The sequence below is a fragment of the Mus musculus genome, chromosome 5 (assembly GCF_000001635.26).
Source record: "Mus musculus strain C57BL/6J chromosome 5, GRCm38.p6 C57BL/6J".
Taxonomy (NCBI): Eukaryota; Metazoa; Chordata; class Mammalia; order Rodentia; family Muridae; genus Mus; species Mus musculus.
Genome location: NC_000071.6, coordinates 73370743 through 73393399, shown reverse-complemented (window position 1 = coordinate 73393399; position 22657 = coordinate 73370743). Strand labels below are relative to the sequence as shown.

Below are 22657 nucleotides of genomic sequence, written 5' to 3'. Positions count from 1 at the left end.
CAACCAGGCGGGATCCAGTCCCCCATTCAGAGAGCCCACTGCCAGATTTCCACCTGAGATTGCTTGTGAGGTCACCGCATTCTGGAAACACTGGGAACGTGATGTGCTATTAAGGTTGGAGCCTTAGAGCAAACTGTGTTTGGAACCTGGCTTGACCAGTGGTTGGCTTAGGGCCACATTTCCGATAACAGTGGTTCTGTGTAACCAACCGGAGCAGAGATGTTCTCTGCGTGGGGTGCTGGAGGCCATGTTCACACTGCTGCCGTGCCTCCGATGGGAACATACTTCTGTGCCAGCACCAAAGCCATTGTCCCCACACTCTCCCCCTTTCTGGCACTCTGCAGTCTCCCTTCCTCCCTCCCCCTGCCCTCTCCCTGGTTTCTGAGACAGGGTCTCAGTATGTACTGTCTGGCCTAGAACTCCTCATGTAGCCCTGGCTAGCCTTGAACTCGAAATCCACCTGCCTCAGCCCCCTGCCTCAGCCCCCCACCACCACCACCAAACACTAGGACTATGGGCATATAGCACCACACCACACATCTGGCTTCAGCCACCATTTCTACCATCTCCTTCAGAGACGGTGAGTCAAATGTTGGTTCCTGAGAAAAAGAAACCAAGACAATATAAGAAGTGGTCAAGATTTTAAAGGCAAATATCCTAGAGAGATATGTGACAAAAGCGAGAACAGGGGGGGTGGGGTGCTTCAGCCAGAACACTGACACCTGAACAGACTGAAGGAAAGAAGAGCCTCTGACCATCGTGACCTCTGACCTCTCTCCAAGGCAGAGCAGGAGAGGAGTGACTTTGCTCTAGGAAGAATTCTTTGTGCCCTTTCAGAGGGGGAGCCAGAGGCTGTAGGTGAATCTGAGTCCTTTGCATGGTTTGAAGGCACATCAAGGGCACACCGTGATGCTGGCCTCGTTGGATGATGGATGATGGATGATGGATGCCGGGTGCCGGGTGCTAGGTACCCAGAGAGCTCCCTAGCGCATGGCTGCATGAGGCATGCACACAGCACATGTGCACTAAGTGAAGATTCAGGACATGGGGCATTTCAAAATGCCTTTCTCTTGAATCAGTCTCAAAAGTGTCTTTAGTGTCTGTGTTTCTCCATCTTCAATATAAATTATTTCTGATACAAATCGCAGGCCCAACAGAAACCTTTAGATACACAGCCCAACAACTCTCAAATATTCTTTGGCACCAAGTTGGAGGAGATCCAGCGAAAAGAACATTAACAGTGAATACCACATTTATTGTCAAGTCCCTTTCAGGGGATACCTGATCTCTCGCACAATGGAGATCCCACGACTTAGAACCATGAGAACTGGAGCCGCTAAGTCAGAAGTAAAGATTTTGAACAGCCAGCCACAGTTGAGAGAGGCAGTGGTAGACGCTTGGCTCCACGTGACGTCAAATGCAGCGCCTTCCAAGTTCATCTTCAGACCAGGTGTGATGCAGTCCACGAGCTGGTGTTCCGAGAGGGCCACTCTCTTTGCCCCCAGCACCAAGGCACAGGAGTTAAAGTACTGCTATTGGGACATGGCTGTCTGATTCAGGAACTACGAAAGAAACCCCTCAGAACTGTTTCTCTTGTGAACATTGTTAGGGGTGTACCGTCGTCATTCTACAGTGACTGCACAAACGCGGCCAGCACGCAGACAATGACTATTCTATGAATTCACTGTAGCTGCTCAGTGAAGCCCTGAGTCAGGTTTTTCATCAACATTCACTTCCTTTTAATCATAGATCTAAGTAAAAACAAAAGCCAGCGAAGGAACAAACAAAACATTTCCAGTGCTGGCCTGAAATCTTTCTAGTGAGGAGTTATATGCTTTTATTTTTAATCATCAAGATTTTACAGAAAACAGTGTTGTGTATGCAGTCCACACCCACAGTGAAACTCATTGTGAACGCTTGCTGAAAACCAGCTGAGAGAATTAAAACTTCATAGTGCACATCTTTAGTCACAGTGTTCAAGGTGCTGAGGCAGGAGTTTCATAAGCTCACAGCCAGTCTGGAGTACATAGTGAGTTCCAGACTTTCCTGGGTTGCATGGTGAGACCTTTTCTCCAAAATAAATGTGTGTGTGCGTGTGTGCATGTGTGCGTGCGTGCGTGTGTGCGTGTGTGTGTGTGTGTGTGTGTGTGTGTGTGTGTGTGTATGTGTGTGTGTGTGTTAGATCTTGCCTCAAGTTTATTTGTAAAAACAGCATAGGTCACTGGTCATCTGCAAACAGTGTATAGGTAGGTGTGTCACAGCAGTCCATCTGTCTTCACACTGGCAGGAGCCTTTTCCATGGGACCTTCACAGGGGCCTGCGCACCTTTGCGAGCCTGGGCTGGAGCTAAAGCCTGGCCCTTAGCTGGAGCTGTGGCCTCTGCCTTGGGCTTTAGTTGGCAGAGCCTACACCCTTGGCCATGTAGCTTCAAATCTGCTTCCCAAGCTTGGGGTGAGTGATGAAAGCCAGCCCGCTGAGTCTGTGGCTGGGCCCTTTGGCATCTTGGGCTCGATGGCCTGAGGCTTCACCAGGGCCTTGATGACCTCTGCGTGCGCACTCACTGCCTTTGCATTGTTGCCCTGCATCTTCTTCAGGCCTTTCTTGTTGTGCTTCTTGGCAAGGCGCATGTTCCTCAGGAACTTGGGGTCAGCCCCCTTAAGATATTTATATCTTTGTGACCTGGGTTTCTTGATGCCATTTCTGTGCCATTTGCTGGACTGGTTGTGTATCGTGTGGTTCTTGGACTTAGCCACATCTGCACAGTAACCTGTGGCTCCCGCAGCACCTGGGACCAGAAGAGAAAGAAAAAATATATATATTTACATATAGCAATATATATATATATATATATATATATATATATATATATATATATATATTTTTTTTCCCTTGGGACTGGAGAGGTAGATTAACAATTGAGAGCACCAGTGGACTCTGGCTCAATTCCCCACATCTGCAAGGCAGCTCACAACTATCTGTAACTCCAACTCCAGGGTATCCAGCACTCTCAGACTAAGATGCAGGCAAAACATCAACACTCATAAAATAGATAAATCATTTAATTTTTTTTCTTGCTACAGTTGCAGAGGACCCAAGTTCAATTCCACCACCCAGGTCAAGAGGCTAAAGTGATCTGACGCCCTCTGCTGGATTCTGATGGACCTGCACCCACACATGCACACACCCATATATAGACACACATATACACACAGAATTTTAAAATTAAACTTTTAAGATATATTTGCAGTTGAACAGAAGAGATTTTTAAATCCTACATAAAGAATAATTGCCACAGCAAACTTTACTTTCAGGACCTACCTGTCCAGGACTGGTTCCTGCCTGTAGTATCTGGTTCCAGTGTCACACAATGAGGACAAAGCCCCTTTCTCTAGCTTCCCTTTCTCATCTTTGTTCACACTCTCCAGAAACAGCCAGGTCCTGGGTTGTTTCTGCAATGTTTGATTCCATACTAACCTTTTCTTTATTTTTAAACTTTTGGAGATTATTAAATTTTTTATCATATGAGATTTTAAATCCCCACTCCCATTCCAGTTGCCCTCATAGCTGTTTGCATACACAGTATCTACTTATATCCACATGCATACACAGTATCTACTTATATCCACATGCATATACAGTATCTACTTATATCCACGTGCATACACAGTATCTACTTATATCCACATGCATACACAGTATCTACTTATATCCACATGCATACACAGTATCTACTTATATCCACATGCATACACAGTATCTACTTATATCCACGTGCATACACAGTATCTACTTATATCCACGTGCATATACAGTATCTACTTATATCCACGTGCATACACAGTATCTACTTTTTCCATTTAGTATAGGTGCTCAGTTCCCTCACAAAAATGTCTTATGACATTTTGAATTTTAAATCTGTAGTATGCCATTGCATTAAACATGCCTCCCTGTGATGCAAAGATGATTTATAGTTCTTGACATTTTGGGTCTTGACTCTCTTATACCAAGAATATTCTGAAAAAGAAGGCCCGTGTGGTCAAGCGTTCTTGCTGGCTTGTTTTAACTTTATGCGTTGGCCAGTGTCAGCATCTTGCCATGTGGCTTTAAGTACAATCCCTTCAGAATGATAAACTGGTGGACTAGGAAAGCCCTTACCAGAGTTATTCATTGCCAGGTTTGGCTAAGTGTGATTCCAGCTCCCAGGAATCGGACTCCCTCTTCTGGACTCTGAGTGCCTGCACTCTCATGTGCAAATACACAGATATACACACTCACATTTAAAACAGAATCTAAAAAAGATATCATGAGTCTACTATGGGCTGAGTGCATGTGAAATTTTAGGGTAAGATGTCTGAACTCATAGCTCTTCTCTGACACTAATCTCTCAGATGCTGGAAAAACCTTCTTTTCTATAACAATTGAACCTCCACAGTTCAGTAAGCGTTGTTAAGGGGCACAGAGCACCCAGCCCTTTGAACACTAGCACAAAACGTGAAGCAAGGCAAGCTATGCCTAAGTGGGTCTTTTGAGAGTGTGAGATTACAATCTGATCCTGTGAGGTTTTGATGAGGTGCCTGCCATGACAGAGTCACAGAAAGACAACGCAGGAAATCTGGGAAAGAAAATGGAATCTCCTTGATTGATCAGCAAGGAAACAAAATCCAAAATGTTAGAGAAATCAAAGGAAGGGTCCTTCTTAAGTTCAGGGGCTCGTGATGGAGGCTGAGGATGTCGAGGGATAGAGAGGAGCTAGCTAGCAGAAGGCTATTCCAGATGGCTGCTGACATCGTGAAGAGGAAGGCCACCAGGGACAGGTGAGTCAGGTGTTTGGAGTTCAAAGATCAACAAGTTTCTAAAGCAGGTTTCCCCCATGCCTGTGGGAACAGCCTCCCATAGGGTCTCTCAAAGCATGGACAAAGAATGGACTGTGTTCCTGCTGCCCCACACAGGGACTGGGGTGTTCAGTGAGCAAAACCATACCCACGTGCTGGGACTCAACTGCACTCTGGCAAGTTCAAACCAGTTCTTCATCAGGCCGGGCCCAACGTGCTTCCAGTTCTCCACCCCTTCTCCCCAACATCCCCTCACCCTCTCTTCTCTCATATCTCTAATTCAGGCACAGAAAATAAATCAACTGGGCAACTCGACTTCTTTACTATGGGGAAGTGTGTACTGGCTCACCAGAGGGTGAGCAGCTCCCACTGGGGGTAAACAGAGGTTGCCACACTGCGCAACATTTGCTGTGTTACCTGTAAGCAAGTTCTGTCCAATCACCGAACTAGACCACCCCGTTTGTATGAAGAAAAAAAAAAGTTTACTGGTGACAAATTGCTGGGCTGCCTCATGAGAGTAGCGAGCAGCAGCTTGGCCGGAAAGCAATAGGGTTTTGTATGATAGTCCTCAGGGTGGGGGTCTTTGAGCTGATGTAGATGTTTGGGTTAATTGGCAGCTAGAGATGGAAAAGGGAAAGAGTGACTTTCCTGTCAAACAGAAACCAGCAGCACACGGTTTCTGTGGGATGCTGAGTCTGGGTTTCTGTTCTCCTGGTAGGAAGCTGGCCTGAATTGAGTGCAGGCTGCCATCTCAGGACACTGTCAGCAGCCCAGCCATTAGGGGACCTGCTTAGTGACCTAGCATTACCCTTGAAAATATGTAGTCCCTAAGTCTCTAGTTGCTAGAATGTCCCCTTCTTGTGGAACATTCCAGGACATTAATTGCCTAGATTAATTTGGCTCCCTGTGTCTGACACCCTTTGGCGCTAGGGAGGTGGGTCAGTAGACTTGAGTTTGGATCCCTATGTGAGTTACTTTTCTATTGCTGTGAAGAGACACCATGACCTAGGCAAGTTATAAACATGAATGAATGAATGAATGAATGAATGAATGAGTGAATGAATGAATGAATGAATATTTCAATTGGGGGCTGGCTTACAGTTTCAGAGGGTGAGTCCATGACCATCATGGCGGGAAGGACAGCCACAGACAGGCAGGCCTGGATGGCATTGGAGAAGGAGCTGAGAACTTCTGATCCTTTGTTCCTCAAGCAAAGAGTAAGAGACTGGGCTGGACTGGGCCCATTCCTCGTGACACACCTCCTCCCCAAACAGTTCCGCCAACGGCTGGCCACAGGAGTCACTCAAATCACAAAACCCAACACCAAATACAGCTGCCCTGCTCGGAAATCCTAAGCATTGGGGAGGCAGATACAAGAGTGGCTGTGGTTTGCTGGCCAAGCAGGCTGGCTGAGTGAGAGAACTCCAGGGTCCGTATGAGATGCTTTCTCAAAAACTGAGGAGCTGGGGTGACAAGATGACTCATCAGCTAAAAAGGTATTTACTGTGCAAACCTGACAACCTGAGCTTGAACCCTCGGAACCACATGAAGGTGACAGGAGAGAACTAACTCCATAAAACTGTCCTTCAACCTCCACACGGGCTCCATGGGACACAAGTACATGCATGTGTGCGCACACCCACCCCCGCCCCCACACACATACACCATGCATACAAATGAATACAATAATAAAAATAAAGCTTGAAAAAGTGAAAAAAAGATATATATCATTGACCTTTGACCCTCACGTGCACATGCAGGGACACCTACAATACACACACGCATATGCACACATGCACGCACGCATACACGCATGCATGCATGCACATGCACACAAACTTAGTCCTTAATGACATCTAAAATTTGACTGGGACTCGTGGCTTTGATAAACAATAAGGGTGTCTGAGTGCAACCCTTGACCATTAGCCCCTATCCTAGAAAACCGCAGGTTCCAGGTCCCAGCTGCTGTCTGCATCCACAGAGCTCTTGCACATTGAGGCTGTGGACAGAACTAGAAGGGGAAGGTGGTGGATAAAGCAGACCTGCAACTACTTCCCAAGCCATCAGCTTCTCCGGGGAGGGAGTGAAGTGGGGGTGGGGGTGGGGTTATAGTTAAGCAATGTAAAACTGACTGGCAGGAAGCACTCCCCAGTCAGTGTGTACTGGCTAGTTTTGTGTCAACTTGACACAGCTGGAGTTATCACAGAGAAAGGAGCTTCAGTTGAGGAAATGCCTCCATGAGATCCAGCTGTAAGGCATTTTCTCAATTAGTGATCAAGGGGGAAAGGCCCCTTGTGGGTGGGACCATATCTGGGCTGGTAGTCTTGGTTTTATAAGAGAGCAGGCTGAGCAAGCCAGGGGAGGCAAGCCAGTAAAGAACATCCCTCCATGGTCTCTGCATCAGCTCCTGCTTCCTGACCTGCTTGAGTTCCAGTCCTGACTTCCTTTGGTGATGAACAGCAGTATGGAAGTGTAAGCCAAATAAACCCTTTCCTCCCCAACTTGCTTCTTGGTCATGATGTTTGTGCAGGAATAGAAACCCTGACTAAGACACAGTGGGTACTGCGCAGTTCTGTGACATCAGTAATCTAGGCATTCACCCCCTGGCTGGGCACTAGGGCCAGCTGTGACTGACTGAAAGGGGGAGCTCTGACTATCCCAACTGGTCCCGTGTGGGGGTGGGGCTTCTCAGCCCACTCCTTTGATCTGCTCCCCCAGTCCTAGGCGAGTTATCCAGGAGATGCTGGAGGAAGAAGACAGAATGAGGTGGTAGAGGGAATCCTGGCACACTTTTCTCCCGGGAGCTCTGAGATTTAAGCAAAGCAGGTTCCGTGGGTGCAGGGCTGGATTTGCATCAGAGCCCAGGGCTTTCTTTGAGAGGAGGAGGATGGAGATCAACTCCTGAGGTTTTTTTTGTTTGTTTGTTTTTTGTTTGTTTGTTTTTTTTTGGGGGGGGGGGTTGTTTTGAGAGCTGGAGACTCAGAAGTGGCCGGTGGAAATGTAGTGTTTTCCAGGAGATGATGGCTTTTGGGAATACGGAGCAGAACATAACAAAAGAAAGCCTTTTTATTTAAAAAATAAATAGAAGGTGGCAAGTTTTCAACAAGAAGTCCCATCGCACCCTGATATTTGTACCCACCAATACATGCATGCAATATTAATTTAACGGCACTAAGTCAGTGATAACGGCCACAGAGCAGGTTGTGAGGAAACCGAAAACCATAGTCTAGGTCAGTTAGTCACATACAAGAAGCTGGATGCAGCGGTGGACTCCTGTCACCCAGCATCTGTAAGGCTGACATGGAAGCCTGGACGTTCAAAGCTAGCCTGGGCTACACAGTAAGACTCACTCTCAAACAAAAGCAAATGTAACATGAGTGAGAGTAGTGATGGTGATGGGATATAGCAAGCACTTAAGCCATTCAGCTAAGACCTGACATTCCCAGATTTCCCAAGGCAGTGGTAGACATATTAAAACGATCCTATCGGTTACAAATAATCATTACCAGCTTGTGTTTTAAAGCTCTGGTGTGGCGCACGCCTTTAATCCCAGCACTCGGGAGGCAGAGGCAGGCAGATTTCTGAGTTTCGAGGCCAGCCTGGTCTACAGAGTGAGTTCCAGGACAACCAAGGCTACACGGTATGATCTCCCCTGCTTCCATTTAGAGCCATGACTCTCAACCTTCCTAACGCTGTGACTCTTAATACAGTTCCTCACGTTGGGGTGACCCTCAACCATAAAACTATTTTTGTTGCCATTTCATAAGGGTGACTTTGCTAGTGTTATGAATCGTAATGTAAATATATTTTTGATGGTCCTAGGTGACCACTGTGAAAGGGTCCTTCAACTCCCAAAGGGTTGTGCCCCACAGGCTGGTGTAGAATATGCATAGTGTTGGGTGTAAATCACATCTTAGAAATTTACTGGTTGTTTTACTCATAAGATGCCCCAGGCTTTCTGATGCGCCCAAGGTCAAATCATGTGGGAACAAAACTACATCAGTTTCTTATTTCCTAGCTCATACGTTGGAATGTGCATTCAGAAACATTTTTAATCCTGTGTGTTAAACTGCCTTTCCATTGCTGAGTGTACACTAAAGAGTTTTCCATACAGACAAAAAGAACGGGGTACTAGCTGCCCCCCCCACCCTGGCACTTCCTGGGGAACAGAGAAATTGTACTGAGCTGTGGCAGATCTCCTGTGTGTAAAAGACTCTTGTGGGGACCCCAGCAATGTGTTCTCATGGCCACGTATTTACATGGAGTTTTCAAAAATGAGATATTTTAACCACAATAGGTTCAGACACCAAATGCCCTTCACATGCCCACATGACAAGATCAGTGGAGCAACTGCATACAGCTCTAGGGGTCTGAGAAGAAGAACTCGATTGAAGAATGCTTTAACTATAACTTGGAAATATTGAGGGAGGAGCATAAGTCAGGTTAGAAGCCACAAACATTCCATCTCACCATTTTACTCAAGAGCTGAGTCTTTTTTCTTAAGATTAAAGCACACACACACATACGGAGGGACATGAAGCAAATGATCACTATGAATTAAGGCAAGAGGGTCAGGAAAAATTAGCCTGACATTAAAGAGCAGATTGTAAACAAAAGATTTCAGATACTGCCCAAAGGCAATAATTAACCAAGAAGAAAATAAATTCCAAGTAGAAGTAACACATTGATTTTTTTTTGACTGTTTGATAATCCAATTAGTGCCGAAGCATGAATCATCAGAACACACAGGGGATATTTAAATTTCATGCTAATTTTACATGGCTCAGTGGAGCCTGTCAGCCTGACAAGTCAGGGCCAATAGGGTAGAAGACTCCCACTGGCCGTCCTCTGACCTCTGTAGGCACACCGTAATGTGTCCACCCACACACATGCACTCTGTCACCGCCCCCAGAGTTTAAATAAGTAAATAAATAAATAAATTTTTAAAAATACTACATAAATTTTACCACAAGAGACACATTGTCATGGACTGGCTGACAAATTCAGCTGGCTCAGTGTTGAGGCTTAGTTACTGCACAGGGAGACCAGGTGAATCTTGGAGTCTTACAAGGATGATTGCCATGTCCCCAAATGTGACCACACACCTCCAACTAGACATGCTGTCAATGAACTATTAATCTGGGAGAAGAGACTCTTTTCAACTCTAAATGGCAAAGAAGTGTTGATGAACCAGGACAGAAGAAAGTCTAAATTGACTGAGTTCTTATTCTTGCTGATAAAAAATATTGCCGAATGGCTTTTTGAAGATTTCTCTTATTTTTAATTGTATGCATATGAGTGAGTACCAGCAGAGGGCACCATCGCATCTCCTGAAGTTGCAGTTACAGGTAATTAGAAGCTGCCCAACACAGATTCTGAGAACTCATTTCTCCAGATCTTCACAGTGGTTTTGTGTTTTCCAATGTATGAATGTGTGTGTGTGTGTGTGTGTGTGTGTGTGTGTGTGTGTGTGTGTGTGTGTGTGTGTGTGTGTGTTTAATTTTAAAGAGAGTCCTTATAACTGAGTAAGCCACAAGTTCCATAAAGCCTGCCCAGAAGTATCAGTCAATAGTCTTGTACCTCCTTATTAGTAAGATGAGATTACTGTGGTCTCTGGGGTCTAAGCTATACTCAACGCTTGCCACCAGGTGGCAGTGTTGTATAGCAATTCCAAATAACAGCATTTATAATGGAAGACATCAAGGTGAAAGATGGATGTACAAAAGTATGTATACATTTTTGAGACAGGGTTTCTTCTATGTAATTCTGGTTGTTCTAGAACTCACTATGTAGACCAGGCTGGTCTTGAACTCACAAAGATCTTCCTGCCCCTGCCTCCCAAGTGCTAAGATTAAAGGTATGCACTACTATGCCCAGTGAAATTTCATTTTTAATACTTCCTTGCACCAAATGTTTCATTTTTGGCTTTGGATGTGTTTTGGGAAAGATGCAAACCATACGTGTAACTATTTCGTACAGTTAAGTTGCTGTGTTCATGAAATAGCATACCAATCCTGTCTCATGTTGTAACCAGCAACCTATTACCAGTGTGCATGCTTTGGAGTTGTGTGACATTAGAAGGGACTCTAAGATGAATACTCTTCCCTGTTATACAGCTTCCCTTCTTATAGAGAGGTCATGATGCTTGCATCTAAGGAGAGCTTCGAAACTTCAAGGCAAACACTCATTCGCCGGCTCTGACACATAACCAAACTAAAAGCCAAAACCACGACAAGCGTGACTGTGTAATGGCAATGTGAAGGTAGCACCCCAGGTTCTGTATCCCTAGGACACAGAAAGGGCACAGGACCAATAATGAGAGCCAGTGTGTCCCCGGGGCTGGCTCTGTGCGGCCTGGGTCCCGCATTCCAGTTATGATGTCAAGTGATGCTATTTCCTGTGTGCAGATAAAGAAACTGGGTCACAGCTATTATGCAACTTACTGGTATTGTGCAGATCCTAAATGTCCCTCAAAGGTCAGCATGGTAAAAAGCCACTCATGGCACTGCTGGGAGGTGGGAAACTGGAGTCTGATGAGAGGAAATTAGGTTGCTGGTGTGTGCTGTTTAAGGGCGTGGGGAGGGTGTCTCTCTCTCTCTCTCTCTCTCTCTCTCTCTCTCTCTCTCTCTCTCTCTCCCTCCCTCCCTCCCTCCCTCCCCTTCTCCCTCTCCCTCTTCCTTTCCCTCCCTCCCTCTTCCCCAGCCTTCTTTCTCTGCCCTAACAATGAGGTGAGCAGTTTCGCTCTGCCATCTCCCTTCCCTCTGCTCCCATCTCTTCTGCCAGAGCACACCGCCTCATCAGAAGCTCAGAATCAACAGGCTTGGGCTGGTGAGCTGGTGACATCGATCAGTAAGGTGATCGCATGGAAATGTGAGGACCAGAGTTCACATTCAACAAGAAAGGGAGGCAGAGTACTGACTGCTTATAATCCTGGTACTGGGAAGCCGGAATGAGAAGATCCTGAGGCTTCGGAGTCACTGAAAAGCCTTGTTTCCGAAAATAAGGTGGAAAGGAAGGTACAGACACCCAAACCCACAGTCAGACAGACAGACAGACATGTGAGTACCCACACTCGCACGCACACACCAGACTAGACAAACCAATCATGGACTGAAACAAGCAAACAAGCAAAATAAACAAAATTAGACCTTTCCTCTATGCATGCTGTTTATTTTAGATGTCTGTCACAGGGCTGGAAACCTGAAGTCACGGTGTCAGTGACGTAGCCAAGCTCAGCATCATGTCTGTCACATAGCTGCCAAGCTATTCTGCCTTCTGCTACAAGCCCAGTCTGCTTTGCTCCTGTCAAGAGAGGGCATCACTCTAGAATAATCAGTAGGCTGTCACAAGAACACAAGCTTTGCGACAGTCTAGTCTTTAAGCAGTGGGAGAAGATGGGACTGTTTCCCCTGGCCCCACCCATTGGGAATGCTACACTGCCCCAGAGGAAAGAGAAAGAACTCTCTTCTCCCCGTTCTAGCAATGGATCGGGACAGCAGCCGGTGTTGGACCACTGAGGGTTCTTGGCACTTGTTCCTTGTGTTAGCCTCTGCTTGTCTAGCTCTCTGAGAACAGAGAGTACCTTCATTCCCGCCCACCAATCACCCATCCTCAGATCTTGCTGCGGCTTCCGCCCTGCAGGAAGCCTGTCTCAGGGAGGCTCCCAGGAGTAACCCATTAGCCACCTCCTCCTCTTTAGGCCTCATCCCTCTTACCTGGGTTTTATAGCGCTTCTCCTTCCCAACTATGCTTCCCTCTGTCTTCATCCTTCCTCGGCAGACTCCCCTTCCCCTTGTCTCTCTCCTCTTCTGGCTCACTCCTCTCTCTTTCTCATCGTTCTAGCCTCAGCTGTCCCCAGAGCCTGGAAAGTCTAGCACAGCGTTGTTCTAGTCTCTTCTTTACTTGGCTCATCTTTCCTGCACGTCGTCATGTACCTTGCTCTCTTGGATGTCCTCACCCACTAAGTCCAAAATCTCTTCTACTCACTCACTGCGTTCCCTTTGTGATTTGCCCGTCTTGGTGATGGCAATGCCATGCCCCAAAGCTGCATCATCTATACCCAGCAACTGTGAGATCAGCAAGGGGTGGAGACATTTCTTCCACCTTCCCCAATCTTACCCTGTTGGCTTGCATCCACCGCCAGTCTCCTACGTCAGCCTCACGGTCCTCTATATTAGCACACAGCAATACCTTTTATGGTCTTCCAGCCTTTTCTCCCCACTACCCCACCTACCCCCAACTTCCTCCCCATCACACTTTTCTTCCTAAAACCAGGACAGAGATGTCAGTCCCTGACTCTAAGATAGTAGGTGGATTCTCTGGGTGTGTACCATGTTCTGGCAATGATATAGTTTAAGAACTCCTAAGCCCTTATTGCTCCTAAATTCATCTCTGCCTATACATGCCCACTCTGTTCCTTTGCTCAGACTGAAAATTTTGGCCACACGGGGGCACTCTTATCCACAGCTAGACAGTGGAGAGACTGTGAGCCTCTTAGTGACTGGGCCTGTGGATCTGTAGCTTACTCTGCCCAAAACTATTTAATCTCCCTGTGCCTTGCTTCTTTGACCTGTGAAATAGCTACAACATCCTTTCCTGAAGGATGACAAGTGATCGAACGAATATTTATGGAGCATCTCTGCCAATGCAGGGAGCACTGCTCCCAATAAATATCAGTTCCTTCTGTGCGCTTACTTCCCCTTACTTTTTAAATGTGGCCCCTCGACTTCAGCAAAGCAACACTCTGGGTACTCAGCACTCAGTACTTGGCACTCAGTACTCAGAACCAGAACCATCATTTCTTACCTTTGTTCTGAATTTGTTTTCTCTTGTGGAGTGGAACATTGTCAAAGTAGACAAAGTAGTTAGGAGGCTGAAGCAGTGGATCGGGAGCTTCATGCTAGCCTGGGCTACACAGAGAGATTCTGTCAAAGGAAGAGAGAGCCGGATGGTGGTGTCTTCTGTATCTTTGCATCTTAGGCATCTCATTCTGTGCATAGATCCACTGAAGAGAAAACAACAACTGTGTTTACCTACTGATGCCGAGGCTCTCGGACTCTTAGTGTAGTCCCTGGAAATTAAGTGTCAATATGCATTGTGTTGAAGTATCCTGGGCATTTTCATATTGAACTGAATAATTGCTTACCCTGATACAATAAAACCTTTTAAGCCCATTCTCTTGTAGAGAAGGCAGCTTTGAAGCCCAGTCTTACATTTTGTAACATTTGTAAGGAGACCAGTTGGTGAAGTAGCTCACTAGGAAGTGGCCATTGTCTTGGCTTGTTCATTATTTTAACGAAGTTTTAAACTAAGGTGGTTAGCCTTGCTCGTTTCTCTTGAAGCATTCATTCCTGTTACTTTTTTCCTCTTTGTCTCCCCTTACTACAATGCAAATGTCCAAAAGTCTGACATCATGTCTGACTTACTGCTGTGTTACCAAAGCCTAAAGCAACATTTAATACTTGTTGACTAGGGGTTGGAGAGATGGCTCAGTGGTTAAAAGCAGTGACTACTCTTCAAGATGACCTGAGTTTAACTTCCAGCACCCACATAGTGCCTTACAACTATCTTTAATTCCAGTTCCAGGGAAATGGATGCCCTCTTCTGGTCTCTGAGGGCACCAGGCACTCACTCAGGGCACACATATACATGTAGACAAAACACCAAAACACATGAAATAAAATAATAACAAGTACATGTTGACTAAATGATGAATTTATGTATGCTGTCTTCTAATATTTAGTAGACTATGAGTCACAAAAAGTGTTGTGCTTCCCAGAATGTTTAAGAAACTAATGGAAATACTAGATGTTATAATATTTACTCATAGCTCCATTTGTATGACCCACCAGTGACCTGAGTTCTCATGTCACATGTCTGCTTGAGCTTCTGAGCCTTTGTCTACAGTTCTGCAGCCTTCCTGGACCCAGAGTCCACCTTCTCCTTCATTGCTTGAAGACATCGCCTCTTCCTACTGGGGAAAGCAGAGAACCTGACACAGCCCTTCTCAATGCCCCTTTCCTGTTTGGGTGTTCGCCATACTCAAAATTGCTGCCCCATTTCTCACACAGTTGGATGTCTGCACACTCTCCTTTCTAGAATTCTCTTCCAGCCTGTGCCTGAGTTGTAGCACAGATAACATTTCTCATGAAGCCTTCTTGACTCTATCCCTCATACAGCTTTCCTTGACCTCTTAGGTACAGTTTTTTTTTAAGGTGGTCCTAAAGGACAACAAGGCAGACCCTGTGCAAAGCATGAAGGGGGGGGGGGTTAATTGTGGGTTTGCTATCTTGAAGGAATGTCAGTCTGTGCTCAATTGTAAAGAAGTACTACTTGAGAGTGGTACCATTCTGTCTTAGACCATAAATGGCTGAAGAGCCACCTTTGTATCCCATGGGCCATCTTGAAGTTCTGTGGCCAAGAAAATTATGTTTTGGGGTTATTTAAGAATATTCTGGTTTTCTGTACTTGCTTGTATACACATACACACACACACACACACACACACACACACACACACACACATACACACTTACCTGACCTTCACATAGCATCTCCCCAAGGAAGCCTTCCACCTTCGTTCCCAGAATAAGGTCAGTTTCCCTGTGGCCAGTCAGCAGATGCAGACAAGAAAGCTCTGTGCTAAAAAAAGATTATTTTTTAAAGTTAGCCCAGAAGTGGGGGGAAGAAAGAGGTGAAGGCTGAGAGAGTTATGATGTATACTGAAACCTGGAGAGGGGAGAGCAGGATGGTGGGCATTTGCCACAAGGCCAGGGAGGGCGCTTCCAAAAGAATCGGTCAGCACGGCACCTGCCAGCCTCACCACAGAACAATCTAGGATTTTAGTGAAGGGAATGAGCTCGCAGGTCTCATGGATCTCGGTGTGGGGACCCCTAGAAACCTCTCACTACATGAAAGAAGCCAGCCACAGTTACCTCCATCTTGAAATTCTATTTCCAGTCAGCAAAATAGGCAGAGAGAAAAAAAAGTAGACTTGGATTGTGCTAGGGAATGGGCAGTAGCTTACCACATGTCTACACGCACACACACGTGCACACACACACACACACACACACACACACACACACACACACAGGTACATGAACACAGAGAGATCAAGGCTAACCTGGGCTGCTTAGTGAATCTGAGGTCAGTCTGGGTTATACAGAGAGAATTTGTCTCCCCCCCCAAAAAAAATTAATAAATAAGCAGAGATGTATACTTTAAGGTGCATTTTAGACTGTGTAAATTGCATCTCAATAGAGCTGTGTTCCTTTTGTGTTACTGTTCTGAGTTGGCACAAAGTGACAGGATCTTTATAAAGCTAGGAATTTGTAAAAGCACGGCTTATTTTCTCAAGGAATGCACAACTGATGAGATAAAGAGTAATCTATATGAAATGCTAAAGAATATGCAAGTTACCCCATGTGCAAGATGATAATTTACACCAAGAGAATGTCTCCATCCATGAGGAAACCACTCCTAACATTTTTAATATCATATAAAAACACTAGATGCAGTTTAAAAGTCCAAAATAGAAAGTGATTAAAGTGTGACAATCCATCTGTGTGGAAAGACACGTTGGTGAGAATTTGGAATAACATGGCGGAAATCATAGTGAAATTTTTGTATATGGTCCAAGAAGGCAGAAGAACGGGGCTACCAATATCATCAGGCATATCCATGTGCAAGCTCAGAATGCTCAGACTATTCATAGAGTTAGGGGGCACTCCAGGCTGAGCAGGAATTTAAGAAGTACAAAAGGCAGCTAAGGGCTGTGTAGTTCAGATGGCGGAGTGCTTGAACAAAGCCCTGGGTTCCATCCCCAGCAATGAACGCACAGCATGGTCACACATGCCTGTAACCCAGAACTCAGGAAGTGGATGCAAGTGACTCAAAAGTTCAAGGTCAGGCTGGAACGATAACTCAGTGGTAGAGCATTTGCCTAGCTTACGTGCTTCCAAGTCCTAGGTCCAATCCTCAGTCCTGGGCATCGGGAGAGGGGCGAGGCCGAGGTCATCTATGGCCATAGAGGGAGTTAGAGGGCAGTCTGGATTCCATGAGACCCTGTCTCAAAGTTAAAACAAATAAAAGTCCATGTGGGTGTATTGTAAAATATTCTTGTCCCCATGATTGTCCTTTAGTTCTTGGCTCTCCTGTCCCGGAGGCAACCAAGCATGTGCTTAAGAAAGTCAACAAGCACACCAGGACAGGAGACCTCCAGTAGCCAATGGAAGGATGGTTTCTAGGCTAAGCAACCATCCCAGGACAGAAGGGGGCGGGGAATGGTGTTTCTAACTACCTCTTCTCCCAAGCGGTTCACCCTAAAGGATCTTAGCGCATGCCTTCCCTAGCACGAGGTCCACACTGGCATGCTGGGGCTCCTTTGATCCTGTAAGTTTTTTTCCACTTTTCTCCCTAATCCTAAAATCGCTTTAACTGGAACTTTTCATGCATCACTGAAGATAAAAGACTTCAGATGGCAGCGTCGGGTGAACTGGACGTGGAAAATTTATCACACTAAGGCAAGACTGGTCCTGAAGTGCCACCGGCAGGCTGACTCTGGGGTCTGTGCCTAGCCACCTACCTACCGAGCTTTCCCTCTAAATTAACTAACCTGTGTCTTCTCCAGTACAGTTTAAGAGGAAAGGGCCTCTTATGATTGCCTGGCAATTTTGTTCCCTTTGGTTGTTATTTGGTTTGTGATGCCGGGAAGCAAACCTGGTGCCCAGAACCTGGTGCACACCAGGCAAGCCCTCTACCGCCGATGTACAACCTCAGCCCGTGGGTCGCTGTTGTTGCTGTTGTTTTAGATCTGAATACAGCATTTAATGTTTAAAAGTATGTCCATGTCCCTCGGGGCTGCTTGAAACACCGAACAACACAGAATAAATGAAGAGGGCCGAGTGACAGCCGAGCCCACCAACTCAGTCCCAAGGCACCGAGGTCACACTGCCCGCCTCGCTCACCCTGGGTGCCCGCTGGCGCTCTCGCCATTTCCTAGGAGTCTCCTGGAATCCACTCAACGTTTTATTGCTAAATTAATGTCCCTAAAACACAAATGTAGTATTTTATATTCTCCCGGTAACCCCTCTGTTCTGTTCATCGCTCACTGCCCCGTATCTGTTCACAGAAAGGCATCCAAACTCCTTTCATTTGGCACTCTCAAGCTTTTGTAACCTGACCTCAACCTGTCTTTACTTTATCCATTGTTCATTTGTTGAGCGTCTATTATGTGTTGGTCTTCCAGTTTTGCCTGGAACACATCTTTACCCCTGTCAGGCCTGGATCCCAGAGCTAGCTCACCTCCTTCCTAGCTCTGTGCCTTTGTGCATTCTCTTCTATCCCTCCCTCCGACAGCACAGTTCCTATCCAGCCACCTCCATCAGTCAACATGCTACATGTACTTTAGTTCAAATACCCTGTCTTCCACCAAGCCATCCCACATCCTTTGGACCAGAAAAGATGTTCCCATCTTAGGTCCACTTGTAGCCTTTGGGAACCTAACAGAGCATTGGGGGGGTGGGGGGGGGGAATAACAGTTATATCCATGCCTGCATCCACATGCTTACAAAATGAGTGTGCTCCTGAAAGTGATCTTGCCTGACCAGCCTCCCCAACTCCATCCAAGGACCAGCTCAATCTTTCCCATCCTTTAATATGTTTCTTGAGCTCGGTATGTAAACTAGGTATGTATCTTAGCAACAGCCTGCCCATTTTCCCAAGAGCTCATGTTCAAGTTAACTCCAGGAACACGCATGTGCTGGCCTGGCTGTCCCTCAGCCAGGAGTACCTGTATGGAAGAAATTGTCCAAGTTGGTCCACCTCCAAGTTCCCCTTGCTGTGTTATTCTGTCCAATCACATGGGCAGCCAGAGAGGACTGCATCCAAAGACACAGAGAATTGAAAATGCATAAAATCTTACCTGTGCCAACTAGTTAAAACTCACATTTGGTGTACAAGATGCCAAGAGGGAGAGTCCCCTGTGAGTTAACACACTGGTCTTGAGAACAAGGGAAACATTTTTGGACGCCCCGGGAAGATGGCACGATCCTTCTTAGCCTGTGACTGAGAGGCCTCGGCGAGCTTATTTCTTGGGCTTTTAGCCATGTTCAATTTCTACACAATTTAAAGACTCCACCGGGAGAGATGGCTCAGCCAAGAGCATTTGCTGCACCACACCCCCCCCCCACGGGTGGGGGGAGCTGGTTTGTTTCCCTGCATCCACATCCGTGGCCCGCAACCACCCTGTAGTTCTAGCTCTGGGGGATTCGATGCCCTCTTCTGACCTCTGATGGTCTGGACACACATACTCCTGAAGAAGAATAATCAAGATTGATCTTGAAGGACCATATAACTCACCTGTGTTAGTGACTTGTTAACGCATCTTGAGAGGGTCTCACCAAAAAATGAAAGGGGCGCCAAGTTCGATACACCGATGGCTCATATGAGATCTAAAGATATCCCAAGACAATTTGGCTTTGGATCTGCACCATTTTGACTATCCATAGTCACAAAATTCTGATCAGAATCTTGAACATGGTATGGCTTCCCCTACTCCTGGGAACTTCAGTTCACACTATCTGTCGCTCTATCTCTGTCTCCAACAGCATAAATATACCTTATATAAAACTTCCTCTGTAACATCCCAAAACATAAACTACACAAGAAAGTCATTCAGGTGCAAGGAGTCCCTTGTACCAATACTTCTAACAGATGAGGAACAGGGACCCAACCAAGCATTGTCACCAAAAGGGAAAGTAAAACTTTCAGCAGATTCTGTAGCCAGGCCTGACTCTGTAGGAGAAACACACACACACACACACACACACACACACACACACACACACACACACCGGGTGGGAGGGGAAGACAAACTAGTAATTACAGCAAACTCTAATTACTATGGCCTTTGGAATTAAGTGCTAAATATTGAGAAACTAAGATTTGTGACATCAGAAAATGTTCCCACTGCCTTGGTTAGCTTAGGTTTGTAAAGGCAAGATTCAAATCCAAATCTGGCTTCCCCTCCTGGGAATGACCAGAGGCATCTCTCAACTTCAGACACCATTGTCTCTTCTGCCCCCATCTGGCTAGGACAAATTCTACATTCCATCAAGGGCAAGGGCAGGAAGGAAAGGGAGAGGAGCGAGCACTGACTCATGCCTCCCTGGGCTTCTGCAGCAAAGGCCTTCATTCCTTTGCATGGGTACAAACTTCCTTTAGGCATCCAAGATTACATCTCCAGGGAGGAGTGGGAGGCCTCCTCCCACACAGACTCACATCTGCCATCCGGCTGCCAGCAAAGGTCTGTAATGCACGGCTGGGAGATTAGAAGATAAAGATGTAAATGCCCCTAAATTATGACCAGACACAGACAACAGAAACCACTTCAAATGTCAGACAAGAGGAGGAAATGTCAGAATATAGAATGAATCTGCCATCAAATATATGTTGCATGCAGCCCAGGAGAGATTGGAAAAAATTCCCTTATAAATGTTACAAAAATAGGACAGGAAGATGCCTGTCAGTGAAGTGCTTGCTGTACAAGCGAAAGGACCTGGATTCGAACCTCCAAATCCATGCAAAAGAGTAGGGCATAGGCCTCTAATCCCAGTGCTTAGGAGGCAGCGACAGGAGGCTCCCAGGGGTTCGTTGGCCGGCTACAACTGGCAATCTCTAGCAAGGTTTCAAAAAGTGAGGTGGAGAGCAGAGGAGACAGCTCTGAGGATAAAGGCAACTGCCACCAAGCCTGATCATCTACATTCCATTCCCAGGACTCACATGGTGTGAGAGGGCCAACTCAGACCTCCAAACGTGGGTATCATGACATGTATACACACACACACACACACACACACACACACACACACAGCTACAAGAATGGGCAATATACTCATCTGAGGTATAGTCACATGAAACCCACAAGTCCGGGCCCAGTTCTAAATCCTGATGACACTGTGGTCATGAGAGCTTACCCCTGCCCTGTGGGCCCGCAAGGCATGATGGGATGGCTCCCTGTGATGGATAAGCTTCTCCAAGTCTGAGAGATGTAAAGTGAATAGAGACGAAGAAGCGAAGCAAGACCAAGAGCTACGGGCTTCCCATCCATTTCAGGAACGGGCTCTGTTCTCACCAGGACTGGCTATGCATTCAACAGGCACAGTGTAGAGAAGATGGCAGTTTAGAAAATCAGGTAGATTAAATTTGTCACTTCAGTTTGAAAGGTGCCATTGCCACCTGACCCCCTGCGATTTTTTAAATTATAAAGCATAAGAGACACTGAACAAACATTTAACCACTGCTAAAATATTTGAGAGAACACCAAGGAAGCTGCGTTTAGAAACTTGGCTGGTATACAAGCACTGTCCGAATATTCAGAAAGGTCATAAAGTTGATTGCCAAGCACTAGAAGCACTTAAGAAAATTAAGCATATTTTATGCATAAATGAAGTTGAAAATGTTTAAGGGACTTTAATTAAATTTGTGAGTGGGGTCAGTATTCAAGGGAACTTAGTCTGTCCAGATGGGCTTACTTAACACGTCTTACAGACCACGAGAGCGAAGGCTCTTAGTCCCTCCATTCTCTCCGCTTTATAAAAAGTCTAGCAAGAGTTCTAAATTTAGAGTATCAGCCTGAAAAATCAGTTCTTGTATTTGAAAATTAAATATTCATAACTTTAAATACAGCAGAACCCTCTACATGTATGTAAATTACAAACAAAAAGGGCTCCCATCAAGCTAATGCGTCCTGGTGACAGGATATGTGACAGGAATGCTTCCCAAAATGTGTGTGCGTGGCAGATGTCAGTGATGGACGTCTTTCCGATCTCTCCTCACGTTATTTTCTTTCTTAAGATTTTATTTTTATTCTATGTATGGAGGTGTTTTGCCTGTGTCTCGGTGACTGTTCCAATGCAGTAATGAAACACCATGACCAAGGCAACTTATAAAAGAAAACCTTTAATTTGGGGCTCATGGTTGCAGACAGTTAGTGTTTGTGACTACCACGACAGGGAGCAGGGCAGCATGCAGGTACTTACAGCTGAGAGCTTACACCTTGCGATGTAAGCAGGGAGAGCTAAATGGAACAGGGCATGGGCCTTTGGATCTTCGATCCCTGTCCTTGGAGACACTGCTCCTCCAACAAGAGCACACCTCCTAGTCCTTACCGAATATTTCCACCTACTTTGGACCAAGTACTCAAATATATGAGCCTGTATGGGCCGCTCATTCAAACCACTGTAGCTTGTATGGCTGTCTGTACACCACAGTGCATGTCCGGTGCCTGCAGAGGCCAGGACAGGGCATAAGATCCTTGGGGGATGGAGTTACAGGAGATTGAGACACTGTGTGGGGGCTGAAAACTGAATCCTAGGTCCCCTGGGAGACTACCAGGTGCTTTTATTGGCTCAGCCATCTCTCCAGCCCCAGACATCTCACCAGCTTCTGTTTTCTGAAACTGGATTCCAAGAAGGGTAGCTTTACAATAGATGGTGGTTTGAATGAGAACAGCCCCCACAGGCTAATATATTTGCATGCTTAGTCCCTGTTCATGAACTGTTTGGAAGAACTAGGAGATGTGGCCTTGTTGGAGAAGGTGTGTCAATGAGGGCGGGGTTCAAAAACCCTTGACAGGCCCAGTCTCCTCTCTCTCTCTCTCTCTCTCTCTCTCTCTCTCTCTCTCTCTCTCCCTCCCTCCCTCCCTCCTCCTCCTCCTCCCTTTCCCTTCTCCTCCCTTTCCCCCTTCCTCTCCCTCTCCCTTTCCTCTCTCCCTCCCCTTCCCCTCTCCCTTCCCTTCCCCTCCCCCTCTTTCTGCCATGACG

General features: G+C 46.2%; 1 long non-coding RNA gene across 2 annotated transcripts; it reads right to left on the bottom strand.

Moving 5' to 3' along the window:
- Positions 1 to 624: 624 nt before the first annotated feature.
- On the bottom strand, positions 625 to 22485 carry Gm34583. Of its 2 annotated transcripts, XR_377017.2 has the most exons (8): positions 20810 to 22485; positions 19194 to 19285; positions 16786 to 16898; positions 15368 to 15473; positions 14681 to 14805; positions 13638 to 13836; positions 11981 to 12134; positions 625 to 2785 (listed from the first exon to the last, which is right to left on the bottom strand). It is a non-coding gene; the product is annotated as a predicted gene, 34583 (long non-coding RNA). The 2 variants fall into 2 exon arrangements; XR_377016.4 differs by lacking the exons at positions 13638 to 13836; positions 14681 to 14805; positions 15368 to 15473; ... (1 more) ...; positions 19194 to 19285; positions 20810 to 22485 and adding an exon at positions 12548 to 13048.
- Between the last annotated feature and the right edge of the window lie 172 nt (positions 22486 to 22657).